Source organism: Bos mutus, chromosome 9 (assembly GCF_027580195.1).
Source record: "Bos mutus isolate GX-2022 chromosome 9, NWIPB_WYAK_1.1, whole genome shotgun sequence".
In the NCBI taxonomy this organism is placed as follows: Eukaryota; Metazoa; Chordata; class Mammalia; order Artiodactyla; family Bovidae; genus Bos; species Bos mutus.
Window position 1 is genome coordinate 13,679,716 of NC_091625.1, and position 20,233 is coordinate 13,699,948.

A 20,233-nucleotide genomic window follows, 5' to 3' on the forward strand; every position below is an offset into this window, starting at 1 on the left:
CAGTTTTTTCCTGTTAGCCTTTCTCAAACAGGGAAACCTGGTGTGCTTCTGTTCATGGGGTCACAAAGAGTCAGACATGACTTAGCAAACTGAAAAACAATAACATGCTATTTTCCCCCATTTGAAAAATTCTTTTATTTTAACTAGTATATTTTCTTATTAGTCTGCCCACCTTAACTCTGAGTAAACTAAGGTATGAATATAAGTACCTATATATACATGAGCACATACACACATAAAATATGATATATATGTTTATCTAGCATATGCTTCATACTTATTCTCTCATTTCATTCATATAGGTTTTATTTTCCTTTTCTCGGATTAGGTAAAGGCTGAGTCTTTTAGCATCTTGGGTTTGTCTGGTAGTATTGGTAGATGTTGTAAATTCCACAAGCTCTTAAGGAATGAAGAAGTGATGAATAAGAGCATATCTCTCTGATAATATATTTTTAGACCTTGATTGCCTTTAATTCTCTCTCATTGTCAATCACCTCCTGTATAGAGCCCAGATTTTTTCTTCCCTGACAGATCTCAAAGGCTGTGAGTGGGAGGATGTGGAGGGAAGGCTAGATAGAGTGGTCATGCCCAACACCTGCTAAGGGACTTTATTATTTTCAAGGGGAGCAGAAAGACATTCTCAGTTTGAAGAGTTTGAAGACATTTTCAGAATTATGATTTGTTCCCCCCAGGGCATATCTCTCCCCGCTACACTGCCAAGAATCACTAATCACCAAATCATGTTACTCTTTAAACAACTCAGTAACTGGATTTATTTTGAGGCTCAATTTCATTATTATTAATATTTTCATACATACAATTTTAGATTCAATTGAGTTTTTTGAATATAACTAATGAGCTAGAAATGGCTAATAATTAGGCAAACATCACAGAAAAAAGCTTTCCCTCTCCTCTGTACAAATCAAATGTATTAGCAATTCTATTTCTGCGAGGAAGAGAGGCAGAGAGAAGGGTAGCAGGAGGAAAGCTGTGGTGTCTGTAGAGTTTTCTTTCTTCCACGTGATCCTGTCAAGTACCTCAAGATAGTATGTTTCCAAGAGCAGGACTTTGTCTTTTTCACCTATGTTTCCCAGAGTTCCTGGAAAAGTTAGATAGTCAATAATTATTTGTTGTCAAAAAGTCTAGCTCAAATAGTTTGAGGATTTTATCTTATATTTATCAGAGATCCAGGAGAAGAAAATGGCAACTCACTCCAATACTCTTGCCTGGTGAATCCCAGGGACGGAGGAGCCTGGTGGGCTGCTGTCCATGGAGTTGCACAGAGTCGGACACGACTGAAGCAACTTAGCATGCATGCATGCATATCAGAGATTTTATGCTAAGAGTTTAGATGATCCTCTTCAATTCTTTCCTGTTGCTTTTCCCATTATTTTCTCTTCTTTGTTCTGTGTTAAGTTAGGTTCACCTAAGCTGCTTGAACAAAGAAATTCCAAAATTCAGTGGCTGAAAGACTACGTTTTCTGCTTTCCCATTTTCTCTGGAGTAAGTGCTGCAGACTGGCAGCTGGCTTTTGGTCTGTGCAGGGATTTGGGGAGCCAGGTGAACAGTGGTGTTGCAATGGCCAACAGGTGACATTCAGGATCTCCTGGCAAGAAAAAGGAGGAAGAGAAAAAGTCTAAGCCAGTGATATGGAATCAAACTATAACCTTTGTTCCAGTCCGCTGACAAACTCGTGGGTCTAATCACAGAACCACACAAAGGGAATGGAGGCTGCCAGCAGCTCCCTCCCAGCTTGGGCAACCATTTCAAAATGGCAAGTTTTAGAGAGAAGAAAGGAAGAAATCCATTCTCTTTCTCAGTGGGCAGCTAGTAGTCTCTGCGACATCTTTTTCTTCCAGTAATTTGCTATGTTTTTCTTACAGACTTAGTCTCTAGGAAACATTTCAAGGAAAATCTGTCTTTTTTTTCTCTAGGCACTGATTTCTATCTTTACAGTTTTGGTGATACTACTTGGGTGAAAGGTATTATATCCTGTTTCAGTTACTCTGACATTTGGGGAATCCATAGCTTATTTCTGAGTTCTTGACATTTATTAGTTTTACAGTAAAACAACCTTAGATATATGTTGCCAAATTTTAAGAAAACCCTAACATCAGTGCTCTAAATCAAAGAATACGAAGTGCTTAACATAATAGAAGATTGCCCTGAGATGAATTTGAGAGCTTAACATGGTTCTCTGAGTTCATCAGCATAACCAGTCTTTGGTTTGATATATTCCCTGTTCAATTTGTTCTAATATAACTGTGAGGTACTATCTTATTGCCTTTTAGAATTTAATAAGGAAGAGACTTTTCCAGTTTTGTAATTCTGAATTATAATCTATAAATGGATACTCTTTAATAAGCCTAATGGAAGCTAGAATGTATAACAAATCAACTCTGAGTGTTTGTACAATTGTGCTCCAAGAAAATGCTGGATATAAGAGAAAGAGAGAGGTCTAACACTGCTATATTTAAAATGGATAACCAAGAAGGGCATACTGGGAACTCTGCTCAGTGTTATATAGCAGCCTGGGTGGGAAAGCAGTTTGATGGAGAATGGATACATGTATATGTATGGCCAAACTCCTTTACTGTCCACATGAAATTATCACAACAGTGTTAATCTGCTATGAATCATGAGTGATAGTCACTCAGTCATGTCCGCCAGGCTCCTCTGTCCATGGAATTCTCCAGGCAAGAATACTGGAGTAGGTTTTCTTTCCCTTCTCCAAAGGGTTTTCCTGACCCAGAGATTGAAGCTTGGTCTCCTGCACTGAAGAAAAATTCTTTACTGTCTGAGCCTGGAGGGAAGCCCATAATCTGCTATACTTCAATGTAAAATAAAAAGTTAAAAAAAAAAAAAAAGAGTGTTCTGAATTTTAAAAATTTCAAAGGATTTTCTCTTCCTCTTTATGTTTTCTCTTTTACATTCCTTCCTCTTAACTTTTGAGGATACTGTAGTTCCATTTTTTTAAGCAAAATAATTTCAAGGAGAGCTGGAATGAAAGATCACTTATGTTTTAATGGCTCTGCCTGTCAACAACTGACTTTCTGTTAATAGGCAAGCATGCTGTCTTTTCATACACAGGGGAGTACAAAACACATTTCATGATTGGTATACCCTTGAGTCCATCCGATTTACTGATTGTCAAAGTTAGAGATGCTGACAAGTGTAGACAGAGGTGCTAACTTTTTTCATACACTTTTTCTTTGAACTATAAAGGAAAACTGTGATATCAGGGTACTAGAGCAAAAAGATTCTTACTTGCTTTTCTTTATAGCACATTTTTTGATCCAGAACAATTATCTTTCACTACAGAATTATAGAAGAAGTTGCCATGGTAAATAAATTCTCTGTTAATTGCTTAAAGGTCAGGACCTGAAAATCAATTAATTTTAGGCCAGTGCTAGTTTAATATGATTTGTATATTTGAGCCTAAGAAAGCCTTTACTGAAGCTTATGTGGGTAGGAAAAGCCCTGCAGGGAAATGATAATAGTAATATGTTGTGCTTAACACTGTATGTCCACTCTTGTTTATTCAAGCAAGGTTATAATCCTTATTGACCATTTTCTTTAAGCAAAAGAGTAATGAGAATGACACTTTGGGGAAACCATATAAAATGTCACCACATTTCTTTCTAATGGGGGAAGAAAAGTTTAACAGTTCAAATTTTTAGTCCTTAGGGTTTTCACTTTGAAATTTACTTTTCGCTATTTTCATTCCATTAACCCTAGCTGAAATATTTTTTTTTCTCTCCAAACTCTGTATTTAAGACTTTAAAAATATGAACAATGGTGGACTGACAGAGCAACTCTGCTCCCTACTACTTGTGCCTTAATACTAAAGAAATGTACAGTGGGATTGTGTGGACTTGATGAGAGAGAAAGACCAACAGGCAGCTGAGCTATTCTCCCCTCGTGGAGGTGCCCAGGAAGGAAAACAGAGGGAGAGCTCTTCACTCAACCGTCAAGGAGAAGGTGCCCCCCTGCCCTTTTGCTATTTTGGCTCTGTGTTTATTTAGTCTCTGGGGTCCCGGGGAAGGCGATTTGGTTTCAGCCTCACACGGGGAGCCACACAGGCTGCCAGCCCACTTGGGGGTTTTGCACAATGTCATTGCATGTTGGATGCATGGATGGTGTCCAAAGGCAGAAATGAGCTAATACATTTTATTATAGGATGTTGCTTTTAAAAAGTGTTTATTCCTCATGGTTCTCTGTCGAGACAGTACAGTGTGTGAAAAGCGGAAAGTTTCAGGGGAAGTGGAGAGGATCAACACCTGCTGAATCAGATACTAGGACTGCGTAATCCTGGGAACATTTTCCACGGGCTTTTTCACAGGGTGAGTTCGTGTTCTTGGAAGGGCTAATGGAGAGGGCTCTGTGGCTGTACATTCTTTATGTTTTTATTTTTAGAATTCAAAATGTATTTTAGGACTTAAAACTCATATGAATAAAATGCATTATTATGTCATCTTCCTAATCTGGAGAAGTTTAAGATTAATCTCCAGATTAAGAAGATGATATAATGAGATTCCTTTTCAAAATATTTATTTATAAAGGGGGAATTGGGAGTCGAGGTGTGGATGAGGTAACGTTTTCAGCTGTGATGGTTCAAATTGGTTGGTGCCAGCGCCTTTCTTGATTGTTCAAAGAAAATGGAAATGGGCTGTGACTTTTCCTTTAAAAGTAAGGTTTCTTTAGTTCTTCAAAAATGTGATGGGAAAAGGCCTGCATTTTGTTTCTGATTGGTGGTGTGACTACCGAGATTAAAGATTCTTTGCGGGGGCAGGAAACTGCATTGTCACTGAGATAGATGAAAGGCAGAACTTGTGGGAGAGAAGGCTACTCCTGGGGATGTCACAGAGGGGACCGTACCTGGAGAAGGTCCAAGCACCCTGGAGCTGTCAGGGAACTTGGCTGGCAAGCTAGTGGGTTAGCGAGGTTTCCGTGGTCCCTGTGGTTTCCAGCTGGCCTTGGGACTGTCCCAAGTGGTCAGGTACCTGGCTGTGGGGTGACGAGTGCTCGTATATAGTGGACCTGAGTGTGAGAGCCTAATGGAACAGTGTGGGAGTGGGGACTTAAGAGGAGATCCAACCAGTCCATCCTAAAGGAAATTAACCCTGAACATTCACTGGAAGGACTGATGCTGGAACTGAAGCTCCAATACTTTGGCCACCTGATGCGAAGAGCCAACTCATTGAAAAAGACTCTGTTCCTGGGAAAGATTGAGGGCAGGAGGAGAAGAGGGTGACTGAGGTTGAGATGTTTGGATGGCATCACCTACACAATGAGTTTCAGCAAACTCCGGGAGACAGTGAAGGACAGGGAAGCCTGGTGTGCTGCATCCATGGGGTCACGAAGAGTCAGAGATGACTGAGCAACTGAAAAACAAGAAAAGGGAGCTTCCTGGCCAGGGCCTCAAATCTCAGTCAAGACAGAGTTAAAACCACCATAACAAAGCCCCCTAAAACCCCAATGCTATAAGAGAAGACAGACTTCACGTAGTAAAATGGTTTAGATATTTGTGTTAATTAAAAAACAAATAGGTTATTTTTATCATCTTTCTAAATTCCATATATATGCGTTAGTATACTGTATTGGTGTTTTTCCTTCTGGCTTACTTCACTCTGTATAATAGGCTCCAGTTTCATCCACCTCATTAGAACTGATTATGGACTCTGTGGGAGAGGGAGAGGGTGGGAAGATTTGGGAGAATGGCATTGAAACATGTAAAATATCATGTATGAAACGAGATGCCAGTCCAGGTTCAATGCACGATACTGGATGCTTGGGGCTAGTGCACTGGGACGACCCAGAGGGATGGTATGGGGAGGGAGGAGGGAGGAGGGTTCAAGAGGGGGAGCACATGTATACCTGTGATGGATTCATTTTGATGTTTGGCAAAACTAATACAATTATGTAAAGTTTAAAAATAAAATAAAATAAAAAAAAAAACAAACAAATAGGTTACATCCAACGTCTAGCTTCTGCCTATGCATACACTGGACTCTTGCCAGCACCATATAAATGACCAAGTGAAAATGCCTGGGTGTAGGTGGCAAGAACAAAACAGAATACCCCACTTTCACATCTTTACTTCCTTCTGTCTTTGGATTTATTTTTATTTTAATTTTCCAGTTTGGAATGGAAGGGAAGGTGGAAGGCTATGTTGTGGGGAGTATGTGTGTATGTGTATGTGTGTGTGCATTTATGTCAGGGTAGGTAACTTTGAAATCATGGTATTGCTGCTGAGTTAGAGACAGAGAGACTCTGTTCTCCTCCAGAACATCCTTTTTCTGATGTGGCTGTGGGGCTGAATTAGCCCTCTAGTTTAGTATGAGGGAGAAATCCCTGAAAACCTAAGGAGTGACCTACAAGCAAATAGGCTGCATATTTACGATCAGTTGAAAAAAAAAAATGAAAACGGGTTTTTTTCTCCTCTGTTTCTGGGGTCCTGCTTGGGGCTTTGGTTGAGTCTGTTCTTGGACATGTGCACTGGCTCTGGGTGGGACTCAGAGGACAACTGTGTGGTCTGGGGTGACAGAAAGAAAGAAAGTGAAGTCGCCCAGTCGTGTCCGGCTCTTTGTGACCCCATCATCTGTAGCCTACCAGGCTCCTCCATCCATGTGATTTTCCAGGCAAGAGTACTGAAGTGGGTTGCTATTTCCTTCTCCAGGGGATCTTCCCGATCCAGGGATCGAACCCAGGTTTCCTGTATTGCAAGCAGACATTTTACTGCCTGAGCCATCAGGAAGGGCCTGGGGGTAGATACTTGATTTCCAACAAAGGTTCCGCATGTTCAATCAGACCCATGCACTGCATTGCAAATACCCTGTTATTAATAAGAAGGGAGAGCCCAGACAATTGCCTGGCCTTCAGTTGCCTCCCAATTGAAGGCAACCATACTTTCTTGGACTGTCATAAAACAGAAAGCAATCTAATGGGGAAGCCTTGAACTAGTGTAGTCCTGAGTGATCTTCACCAGCCTGTTAAATCTGATTCTGTAAAGAAAATATGTTCCTGTAAGGGTCTTATAGGGCCCTACCGCTTGAACTCAGGCCCAGACAAGCTGCCTTACCCTGAGGCCAATCCTTGCACTTGGTTAAAGATTCCCCAGGGTCTGTATGAAAGAAAGGCTGATTGGACAACTCCAGGTTTGACTTCATTCTACTTCTCCAAATGGATTCTCAATTTAGTTCAGGGACTAGATGGTCTTTACTCTGGTAGTGAGGTATTTGGTGGGACCTCAATCACTGACTGAGTTATTATAGGAAATGGCCTTGAGTAGAGCTTCATTCCAAGGGGTATACATAATTTTCAGTAATGACAATTACATTTGTATGTTCCATCCCTTTGAATCTTGAAATTGAAACCAATTTGTAAACAAATAGTAAAAGCAGCATGTTTGGGCTTTTCTCAAACTTACTTATGGGGCTTTATTGACTGCCTGAGAGTACATTCAGGATCTTTAAAAATTATTTGTTATTCATACAGATGGACTTAATAAGTACAATTTATTGTCTAGATACAGAAAACAAAGAAAAATTAGAACAAAATAATGCCCTCTGGAAATGTTTCACAGGAACCATTGAAATCTTTGCCAGAAATTCAGAGTGATGCTAATTGGCATACTTATCCATCTGTGACTATGAAATAGAACGTCAGCAGTGGAATTCCAGAGAAGTTATTGGAGGATTTTCCTGATTTAAACCTGGAGCAAGGGGAGAAGAATATAGAGAGCAGACATTTCATCGATAGGGAAGCTGGAAGTGAATTCTGCCTTATGGGGATTCAGTGATAAACTGGATCTGGATGGAATACAGGGACTACAGGTGGTCTACCCAAATGGTGCCACACACTTCCTGTGCACAATTTTACATCCCCTAAGCCTCACCTCACAGTCTAAATGTGACTGTGGTAACCAGTTCTGGACTGGTTTTGAGCAAATCATGCAAATAGAACGGGAAAAAGTGGAAACAGTGCCCGATTTTATTTTCTTGGGCTCCAAAATCACTGAGGACAGTGACTGCAGCCTTGAAATTAAAAGATGCTTCAGGTGAGTTCAGCTCAGTTGCTCAGTCATATCTGACTCTTTGCAATCCCATGGACTGCAGCACGCCAGGCTTCCCTGTCCATCACCAACTCTCGGAGTTTACTCAAACTCATGTCCATTGAGTCAGTGATGCCATCCAACCATCTCATCCTCTGTCGTCCCTTTCTCCTCCTGCCTTCAATCTTTCCCAGCATCAGTGTCTTTTCCAATGAGTCAGTTCTTTGCATCAGGTGGCCAAAGTATTGAAGTTTCAGATTCAGCATCAGTCCTTCCCAAGAATAATCAGGACTGATTTTCTTTAGGGTGGACTGGTTTGATCTCCTGGCAGTCCAAGAGACTCTCAAGAGTCTTCTCCAGCACCACAGTTCAAAAGCATCAATTCTTCAGCACTCAGTTTTCTTTATAGTCCAATTCTCACATCCATACATGACTACTGGAAAAACCATAGCTTTGACTAGACTAGACTAGACTTTTGTTGCTTTTCTGGAAGAAAAGCTACGACAAACCTAGATAGCATATTAAAAAGCAGAGACATCACTTTTTATGTCCATATAGTCAAATCTATCTTTTTTTTTCAGTAGTCATGTATAGATGGGAGAGTTGGACCATAAAGAAGGCTGAGCACCAGAGAATTGATGCTTTTGGACTGTTGTGCTGGAGAAGACTCTTGTGAATCCCTCGGACTGGAAGGAGATCAAACCAGTCACCAGGGAAGCCTGAATTTCTCCAGAGAGATGAAGAAACTTTCTCAGAGAGAAATCTGCTTACCTTCTAGGGTTTTAAAGCACTTTCTTTTCTTTGCTGAGGCGGGCAGCAACCAGATATAAGCTATATGTCTCCTAATTTCAAGGATCCTCTCCTATGGTGAAAAGCCTGCTGCTTGCACAGGTGAACGTCTGGTCCCCACCAAGTTGCTCCGTGGGCAGCAGAAGCAAGATGCTGCTCTGGTTGCTCTTCTTGTTGCTAGTGATAATGGTCTGTTCTCTGACCCAGAGATCTGATGTATCTGTCATGACACACACACACACAGACACACACACAGATAACTATGGCAGGCTAACTTCTAAGCCTGTAAGTAAGCTATCTGACCTTTTGTAGTTTTGGACTCAACATACCTCTCAAAATGAAAGGTGAAATCTACTTTATACGAGGCCATAGGGGCACACGTGTTGGCTGCCTGCCCAGCACCCATTCCTCCCCTTCACAACAGCATTTTATTTTGGAGAACTACCCACCCCTATTGCATAGCAGCTGCACAGTGTTTTTGGTGTGTGTGTTTGGGAATTGACTCCATCTCAGGCTCCAGAGTGAATCCTCACAGACCCAAGAAAATCTGCCTCATATGATACAGTTGCCATGAAGATTGGCTCAGTAACCAGTCCTTGACTTCATTTCATGTTATTCACCTGAATAGTGTTGTTACTTGCGATTGATTGGGCCGAGCAGAGTGGAGTAAGTGAGCTAAAGGGCATCTATTCTAAGGTAGGATGAAGAGAAAATCTCTTTATCCCAATTGTGTGGGATACAGAAGCGCAGCCTGGAGCTGCTGTAACCATTTGTAAACATGGAGAAGAATTAGGCTAAACTGTTAATAGAAGATTGTGAAAGAAGTAGAGAAAAATGGAGCCTGCACCCTGATTAAACCATGCCTGAATTCCCTTTCAGTTTTCAAGTTATGTAAGCATTAATACATAAAATCTTGTATTGTTTATGTCAATTGGAACTGAATTTTCTAATATGTGTAATAAAAATATACCTTACTGTTAAAGGGGGTAAGAGAGGAAGGGAGAGAGGAGGCCAATACTCACTCGATCTCTCAGTAGATGTATATTAATCTACCTGTCTAAAATTCCTACCCTCAGAGATATTCCTTTGTGTTAAACTATTGAACTAGTCTAGTATCATATAACAAAAATTTCTGCTATGATAGAAATATTCTGTATTTGGGCTGCCCAATATGGTAGATGTTAGGGAAACATTGCTAGTGACATTGAGGAAGTGAATCTTAAATTTCACTTAATTTCAATTAATTCAAATTTAAATTTAAATAGCAGCATGCAGTTAGTAGCTATCATATTGATCAGGGAAAATATAGATTCCAATGTTGAAAGGCAAAGTACCTAGAAAAAGAATAAGTTGGCCTCATCATTTAAAATAATTTATTAAATAACTTATTTAAAAATAACATATTAAATAACTTATTAAAAGCTTTTTCTTGGTTTGGTGTATTTGATAATTTGACTTATTTTTTTTGAAATTGGGTCATATTGGAGAGGCCAAGAATAGGGAAACACTTTTACATTTCCTCCCAATCAGAAAACTCACCCTTCAAGGATCCACTATTCTGTGAAATTACTTAAAAAAAAAAAAAAGAAAGAAATAGTTGCCAATTTTTCCTGATATGGGCAATGTATTTTCTTAGAGTTTAGTTTCACACCAATGGGAATATAAACAAGAGTGGTATAAATAAATATATCAGGAATTCCTCACAAACGCAGTAAATGATGTGTTCCAGATGTGTGGATTTTGAAACCAGATTATATTGCATCAATGAATCTAATCAAGAAATAAAAGGAGAGTCCTATCAATTTCTTTCCCTCTTTCTCATTTCCTTTCCTTTCCCCCCTTCCTTTCCTTCCCTATCTGTTTTAGTCTGTTGGGGCTGCCATTAAAAATACCGCAGATGGGAGGTGGTATCCAAGATTCAAGTGTTCTCCAGCTTGGCTTTTCCTGAGGGGGCTCTCCTTGCCTTGCAGGGCTCCACCATCTTGCTGTGTCCTCACTTTTCTAACAATGGTGAGCACATCTCTGGTGTCTCTTCCTCTTCTTATGAGGATACCATTTCCATTGGATTAGGGTCCCATCCTTTTAACAGTTTTAACTTTAATTTCCTCTGTAAAGGCTCAATCTGTAAATATTAGGGGTTAGTGCTCCAGCATATGAATTTCTGTTAAACAAAATTCAGTATGTAAGCCTATCTTCCTTTCTTCCATAGATGTTTGTTAAGGACCTACATAGTGAAGGGCATTGAGGTCACACTAAGAACAAGGAAGCTATAGTCTTTGTCCTAACAAAACCCTAGTTTCTCTGTGTGGAAGAGAGATACAATCTAACAAGCAATCTAGCTAGAAATGTCCTATAAGTTCTTAGTTCAGTTCAGTCGCCCAGTTGTGTCTGACTCTTTGTGACCCCATGAACCACAGCACACCAGGCCTCCCTGTCCATCACCAACTCCTGGAGTCCACCCAAACCCATGTCCTTTGAGTTGGTGGTGCCATCCAACCATCTCATCCTCTGTCGTCCCCTTCTCCTCCTGCCCTTGATCTTTCCTAGCATCAGTGTCTTTTCCAATGAGTCAGCTCTTCGCAAAAGGTGGCCAAAGTATTGGAATTTCAGCTTTAGCATCAGTCCTTCCAATGAACACCCAGGACTGATCTCCTTTAGGATGGACTTGTTGGATCTCCTTGCAGTCCAAGGGACTCTCAAGAGTCTTCTCCAATGCCACAGTTCAAAGCATCAGTTCTTCGGTGGTCAGCTTTCTTTATAGTCCAACTCTCACACCCATACATGACCACTGGAAAAACCATAGCCTTGACTAGATGGACCTTTGTGGACAAAGTAATGTCTCTGCTTTTTAATATGCTGTCTAGGTTGGTTCTCAAGAGAGAAACATATGATGAAAGCACATGAGAGGGGCATCTAAACCTGTCAGGTGGACATGAGGGGAGGCTTTTGGGAGTAAGTAAACCTAGATGAGGAGAAGGCAATGGCACCCCACTCCAGTACTCCTGCCTGGAAAATCCCATGGACGGAGGAGCCTGGTAGGCTGCAGTCCATGGGGTTGCTACGAGTCGGATACGACTGAGTGACTTCACTTTCACTTTTCACTTTCATGCATTAGAGAAGGAAATGGCAACCAACTCCAGTGTTCTTGTCTGGAGAATCCCAGGGATGGAGGAGCCTGGTGGGCTGCCATCTATGGGGTCGCACCAAGTCTAACACGACTGAAGTAACTTAGCAGCAGAACCTAGATGATATTAGAAGAAAGAGTAGGAATAAGCCTAAGAACATTGGATGAGGATGCCAGAGGGAACAGAAGGGTGAAGACATTGAGATGGGGTACAACTCAGTGAGAAAAGAGCATGGTGACAAACAGAGGAGACAGAATGTGTAGAATTTATCAGTTGCTTAGATGGTTTAGGGAGGTATAGGGGATGGGTGATAGCCAGGCCAGTCTTTACTCCCAGTAATTCCAGGGAAGGGAAGGAGGGAGGAAGACAGAGTCCATGCCAGTCACATCATGTCATTTGAAGGATTCTATGTTAGTAACTTGGTGCTGTTTCTCCTTCATGCTTCTCTTCTATATTCAGGGACTGGAATTTTGGAAACTACATTTTCCACATTTCCTGTCAGCAAGGTTCCTATTTAAACTGTGTTGATGAGAATCATGTATATTAGACTTGGGAGTTAGGGAGAAGCCAATGCAGCATTTCAAGGTATAGTTTTGTGTCCTGGGAGTGACCTGTTTCTTTGCTGTAGGTAGCTGAGATCATCAGTGCGGTCTCTCTGCAACTACTATACTGCCTGTGATTCCCCACAGTTTTTGATGTCTCTAATTCCCCCAATTAAACCCCTTCCTGCTCAAAATACCTAAAATAATTCTTGTCTTTTTTTTTTTTAATTCTTGTCTTCTTGATCATACTCTTGACTTATGATATAGCCATTGGGCTGAGCACGGCATATCAGATGCTAGAACTTAGTTCTAACAGTACTCTGAGACACATTCAGAACCAGCTCCATTATTTCATACCCAAATTTGGCTCAGTTAAACCCCCAAATTCAAACATCCTTGTCAAACATTATCACACAGACTCCTTCACACCTACTTAGCCATCATCAAATTGAATCCAATTTCCTTTCTTTTCCTTTCTCTTAAACCTGTGCGTGTATCTTCTGGAACACTCCATCTCTGTTTATCAGTCTCACTGCATCTTCAACATCTCCGAATGCTCTTTCTACCTCCTCACTAAATTAACAGTCTGGCTGTCCTTGAAGACACCGATTTCCCTGGAGCGATGAATCTCAGGGCCAGGAAGTAGGGCAATGTTTTCCAAGGACCCCAGACTGTTTCCAGATAATTTCTCCTAGTTCATTTGGAGTAATTACACTTGTTGATACCAGGCCCCATCTTCTTACTGCAGGTCTACAATTATAGTCACTTGGCTGCATGAGCCATTCAACTCTTTCCTCTCTTGAATATTTTGCTTGTGATGTTTCTACCCAGGGTTGTTTGAAATTCATCACATATAAAATATTTAGAAAAATGGCACAGAGTAAGTTCTCAATGAATATTATCATCATCATCCTCTTGTTTCCCTGCTTGCACCAGAACAAGTAAATACTGCTGGAAAAAACCACACAGCTGGGTTTATTGATTTCTCTTTGAATTCATGATTTCATCCCTGAGGTTGGCCCTCAACCCTGCCCAGTCATCAGTATTGTTCTTTATTAAACTTACTTTCCCATTCAAGGAGATGACATTAACATTTTCTTCTTTTTTTCCTATCCCACCCCACACCCATTCACTCTAATTCTCAGTTGATGATCTCAGTTCACACTTAATTATTATACAGACCCTGTAAGATAATACGGATGAATTTGGAAACTTTCTCATCTTCCTTCTGCCACATCATTTCTTTTTAATGCTTCTGCCCCTCTCTTTTTTCTTCCCATTTTCATTGGGGAAGTGGCCCGTCTTTAATCATAGTCAGTCCTTCTACGTGTTCTTTGCATCCTTTCCCCACCCTCTTTTATGATCCTGCTTCTCCTGTTATCTGCTCTCCTACTGCCACCAACTTGAAAAAAAAAAATTAGTAACAGAAAACTCCTTACACATATCCTCTTTCTGTTCCTGTTTGTGGTAAGACTTCTAAAGTAGCATTCTGCAGGCTCTGTCCCTACTTCCTGATCTCCCAGTCATGCTTAGTCCTTTGCAGTCTGCACTTGATCGCAACCTCTGCAGAGACCTAGAGTGCTTCTGATGAGGTCAGTATCTCCATGCAGCCCAATTCAAGTGGCCCTGCTTGGTCCTCATGTTTATCAGCCTCACAATAGCATTCAGCCCTGCTGAATTGTTCAAGTACCCCTCTTCTTGAAGAATTTCTCTATTTTGCCTTAAGTGACTCCATAGCTCCTTGGTTTCATTCAAAGTTCTACTCTTTTCCTTCCAACCTGGGGCATATTTCTGAACTATTCTTTCAAGCCTTATTCTTACATTATCTCTTAAGTTTGTGAACACTAGTGTAAAGTGGAGAATAGGAGTGTGACTGAGGAGCCATATAGCTGCATACACATCCTGGCTCTACCATTACCTAGCATGTGACCTTGGGCAGATTAACTTTTCTGTATCTCAGCTTCTTCATTCATATCATTAAGATGAAAGTGTTTTAGTTATGTGATTATTGTGAGGGTTATATTAACAGTGTGAAACTTGTACTAAGTACTCAGTAAATGTTAGTTGTTACTATATGCTGAAAACTCTCAGATTTGTATCTCTAAATGAGACCTTTCACCTAAACCTTAGATTCATATTCAGCTGCCTATTTAAGAACTCCACATGGACGACTATTAGGATCTCCAGATTAGCATGTTGGAAAGAGAATGCAAGGCTAGTTGGATCCCCAAATTAACAATTAATTGTCCCAAACAGACTTCAGAATTCCTGATTAACCGCCAAACCTGTTCCTCAGTGTTAACTCTCCCACTCAATGGCATTATATTTATTTATTCAGTAAAAATTATTTTCGAATGATTAATATCTGAAATTAGGAAATTGAGCTATAGGTAGAAAAAATTAAAACCATTGTAGTGTTTCTTGGATTAGATAAAGATACCATCAACTAAAAGCACCTTGTTGAACTTTGATGATACAAAAATCCACTCTGTGGGTGTGTATGTGCATGTTGTCACTGTGTGTGTGTGTGTGTGTGTGTGTGTGTGGTGTGTTTGCTAGCTTAAAGTTAGGAGGAAAGCAACATGTATCCTAGAAATAGAAGATCTGTTCCCATGACTTATATTCTACAGGAATATTTTTACTTAATCTGGACAGTTAAAACACAGTACATACAGAATCATACATATCTTTTAAGCATGTATGAAACAGCCATAAACTATCAAAGTAATCTATAAGTATCTGTCATATCATAATGATTACATTTGACACTTGTTCCATTTCTAGTATTTTTTTCAGGAGTTTTATAACATTTTCTCTTAAGTGGTGATTGATTTTCTGCAAAATCAGTTTTGCCATTCATACTTTTTTTATCATATGGACTTTAAAAAATTAAATTTATTTATTTATTTTAATTGAAGAACAATCCCTTCCCAACTCTGTGGTGGCCCTTGCCACACATCAACATGAATTAGCCATAGGCACACATGTGTCCCCCTCTATCCTGAATCCCCCTCCCACCTCCCCCCTCACCCCATCCCTCTGGGTTGTTCCAGAGCACCAGCTTTGAGTGTCCTGCTTCATGCATCAAACTTGCACTGGTCATCTATTTTACATATGGTAATATACATGTTTCAATGCTATTCTCTCAAATCATCCCACCCTCACTTTCTCCTGCATAGTCCAACAGTTTGTTCTTTACATCTATGTCTCTTTTGCTGCCTTGAATATAGGATCGTCTTTACTGTCTTTCTAAATTCCATATGTATCTGTTAATATACGGTATTGGTGTTTCTCTTTCTGACTTACTTCATTCTGTATAATAGGCTCCAGTTTCATCCACTTCATTAGAACTGATTCAAATGCATTATTTTTTATAATTGAGTAATATTCCACTGTGTATAGATACCACAACTTACTTATCCATCCGTCTACCAAAGGACATTTAGGTTGCTTCCATGTCCTAGCTATTGTAAACAGTGCTGCAATGAACACTGGGGTACACGTGTCTCTTTCAATTCTGGTTTTCTTGGTGTGTATACCTAGAAGTGGGATTTTACAGCTTTTCTTCACTTGCTTTCATAATAACTACAGATACAGATATACAAAATTCTTTATGTATTTTGTATATTATCAAAGGAAAGAAGTTTTGGGTTCACAAAGAAAATAACTACCTTGGACTTTCATGGTCTTATAGAGTCTCTGATCTTTTAGTGATCATTATAGACATGATGCAATATTATTTGTTAATAACAGCAATCTGGAATAATCATATTCTAGATATTGAACTAAATGATTTTTATGCATTTTGTCATTGAAGCATCAGAATAATTTTACCAATTAAGAGTATTATTAACTACAATGTCAAATGCAGAAAATCAAGCTAATTGATTTACTTTTCATTAAGGTCATAAAGCTAGTAAAGTACACAGCCACCATCCAAGCCCATATCCTCCTATCTCCAAATCAGTGCTCTTTACCTTTAGCTTATTTAAACCTTTACATAGTGATGAAAAAGAAATGGTTTATTCAGTAGTGTGCCCTATTTATATATTGCCTTTCTTTCTATTTATAGATTGCCTTTTTTTCCAACTGATGAGTTCTTAATTTTTTTGAGATTTTCACATGAGCAACTTTATTAGTTTTTTTTTTTTTTTTACACATTGGGCAGAAAACTTCATTACCTCATTCTCCATTATTTACCCAACTGTAAGATTCAACTTCCAAGTTCCAGCTAAGGGTTTATAAATCAGTTTTTGTTGTATTCACCATCTCTCTTAGTACTATGGTTTCATTGTACGATGATCATTTTGAAGTCTGCATTTATTGCAAAGGTAAGACTTTCCACATATTAGTTCCTTTAAAAATTTAGCTCAATTCCCAGATCATGTCCTTGGGCTGCCAACATGGCTCTGTGGCAACACTGAAAACTGATGATAAATAGGGAATGTTTAGATTGAGACTTGTGAAACTGGACTGAAGCACTTATCTCTAGATCCAATTTTTGGTGATGTATGTATTATGATTCCTGGCAAGGGAAAAGCAGTTTCTGGTGGATGGAAACCTTTCTCTGAAGTAGACTCTCATAGAAACTCCCTAGGGAGCAATGAAAAGAAAACACTGAATTCTCGGACTTTGTTATGAAGAATATAATAAGCAGTGTCTTCCATAGCAGCTTCACCAGTCATGCAGAAAATGTCTTCATAGGGCTGTTTCCACAATGTTGGCTTTCAATGGACAGTTAGGGAATCATTTTTACATTGTAGTGTGGAGGATATTCCCATAGGGAGCTGACATGATGAAGGCCAGGAAAGTAACTTTCTTATGACTAGACTGAGTCAGAAATAGGACTGAGGTTATCGAGCCAGGGTGATTTGCTAGAATACTTAGATTTTTTTCCCTGTCAGTCTTAATTAGCTAATCAATATCCCATATCATTCTGTAGAAGCTCTTAACCAAATTAACATATTCAGTTAAAAAATCAAACAATGGATGAAATCCAGAAAAGGAGAAAAGCTGGGTAAGGAATTAATAAAGACAGCAGGAAAACTGATGCCCGTAACACACCAGCCTGAAGAGTGGGTAGAGGATAACTAAGAATTTGGCTCTAAGTTTCCTAGACAGCAAAGAAAAAGTGAAAGATAATTACAAGTGTCAGAGTCCATAATGAAGAAACCAACTTATGGGTGACATTAATATCTATGAGAAACACTGATACTTGTGATACTGAGACTTGAGAGAGTTTTCTCCCAGAAGTATTCATAAGCAGCCTAAAATTCCTAATGACATCATATTGAGGCAATTACATATTGTAGTGTTTGAATATATCCTTTGGAGTAAAGCAAATACATAATTCAGTCTCATCTTTCAGTGAAAGCATTTCTGTTGCCAGAGTTGGGAGTGGGCACAAATAATTTGGCCCAGATATTTAGCTCTGAGATAATATGGTGTGTTTCAAGGGAAAAGTTAGACCAACTAGTTACAACATATGTGAATGGACTACGTATTCTTAAGATCATAAGTATTCACTAATTAAAAATGATCTTTTGTTATTACAAAAGTAGTATATGGATATTGTAGAAATCAAATACAGATAAATAAGGGTAAGAAAAATAAGGAGCCTTTTTATCCCTCCCCAGAAAAGATGCTCAGGTTTTGCAAGAAAATCATATTATGCATAATGTTTTGTAAATTGCCTTTTCCAGATAAGTTTTTAGTTAAAATATTTACTTTTTCAAGTCAAAAAGTTTTATGTCTTTTAAAAATTAGTCCATATTCCATATTTCATTCCCCAACTTCCCCCAAATATCCTTTATATAACTGGTTTGTTGAAACAAGAATTCAACTGAGATTCATACATCGACTCTTATTATGTTATTTAAAGTTTGTTAATCTAGAACAGTGCTTTTTATCGCGACACTGAATTGCTGAGGAGACTGTGCTAGTTCTCCTACATAATATTTTATCTTCCAGATTTATCTGGCTGTTGTTCTCTTATAGAAAACTTCCTATATTTCCTAATGAGTTGAAATGAATTCCAGTCAAATAATTTTGGCTGGAATACACCATGAGTAGCATTACCTCTTGTTGTTGTTCTACCTGGATGAGACATGTCCTTCTCGTTTTTGTTCTGCCTGGGGCTCAGTGGTAAAGAATCTGCCCGCCAACGCAGGAGATGTGGATTGGATCCCTGGGTAGAGAAGATTCCCCTGGAGAAGAAAATGGCAGCCCATTCCAGTATTCTTGCTTGGGAAAGCCCATGGACAGAGAGAGCCTGGAGGGCTACAGTCCATGGGGTTGCAGAGTCGGTCATGACTTGGAGACGAGAACAACAACAATACTGTGTCCTTCACGGTGCATCAGATCAGGAAACACGTTTTATATGGTTGCCCTACGCTTAGCAGTGCTCAGACTGACCTGTAGGTTAGGGTGATGAAAGCCTGATTCCCTCTTGGCACAGATGTGTTTTCTCACTCAATTGTGTAAATAATCAGTAGATTATCACTATATAAAATACAGTTCTCCATCAACCATTTATCTAATGGTTTTAATGAAAATTGTAATTCTTAAATGAATTAGTATTTTTTTTCTATAATTTGCTCTTTATTTACTGATATTCCTCCAGACCATAAAAGAATGGGCCCAGTTGGTCTTCTTAGGTGCCTTGAAGTACAGTTTCTATAGGAAAATCAGGATATCAACTTAACTCTTTCATTTTATTTTTTTTGAAAGGCAATTTTATTTATTTTTTAGAAATGAAACAAAGATGTATATTTTTAATGATAAAAGGTACAATTCACAAAGAATATAGGCATCATAAACTATTAGACACCTAACAACAAAGGTACACAAGGCAAAAACCAGAAGAAATATAAGGGAAAGAAAAACATATATAATCACAGTGAGACATATTAAGATTTCTCTGAGAATATTTTATCAAGTGCAGAAAAAATAATAATAGGAGCATCTTGAATGGTGTCATTAATAATTTATATATAATACATTCATATTTATATCAATTTATACTTATCTTATATCCTACACAGATATATTAAAAATTTTGTATCTCATATGTTGTTATTAGATGGTGGAGTGTTCTGACAAGACATGGTCCACTGGAGAAGGGAATGGCAAAGCATTTCAGTATTCTTGTCTTGAAAACCTCACGAACAGTATGAAAAAGCAAAAAGATAGGACACTGAAAGATGAACTCAGGTTTGTAGGTGCCCAATATACTACTGGAGATCAGTGAAGAAAAAACTCCAGAAAGAATGAAGAGACGGAGCTGAAGGAAAAACAACACCCAGTTGGGATGTGATGGGTGATAGAAGTAAAGTCTGATGTTGAAAAGAACAATACTGCATAGGAACCAGGAATATTAGGTCCATGAATCAAGGCAAATTAGAAGTGATCAAACAGAAGATGGCAAGAATGAACATCGACATTTTAGAATCAGTGAACTAAAGTGGCCTGGAATGCATGAATTTAACTCAGATGACCATTATATCTACTACTATGGGCAGGAATCCCTTAGAAGAAATGGATTGGCTCTCATAGTCAACAAAGAGTCTGAAATGCAGTACTTGGGGGCAACCTAAAAAAAGACAGAATGATCTCTGTTCATTTCCAAAGCAAACCATTCAAAATCACAGTGATCCAAGCCTATTCCCTAACCAGTAATGCTGAAGAAGCTGAAATTGAATGGTTCTATGAAGATCTACAATATC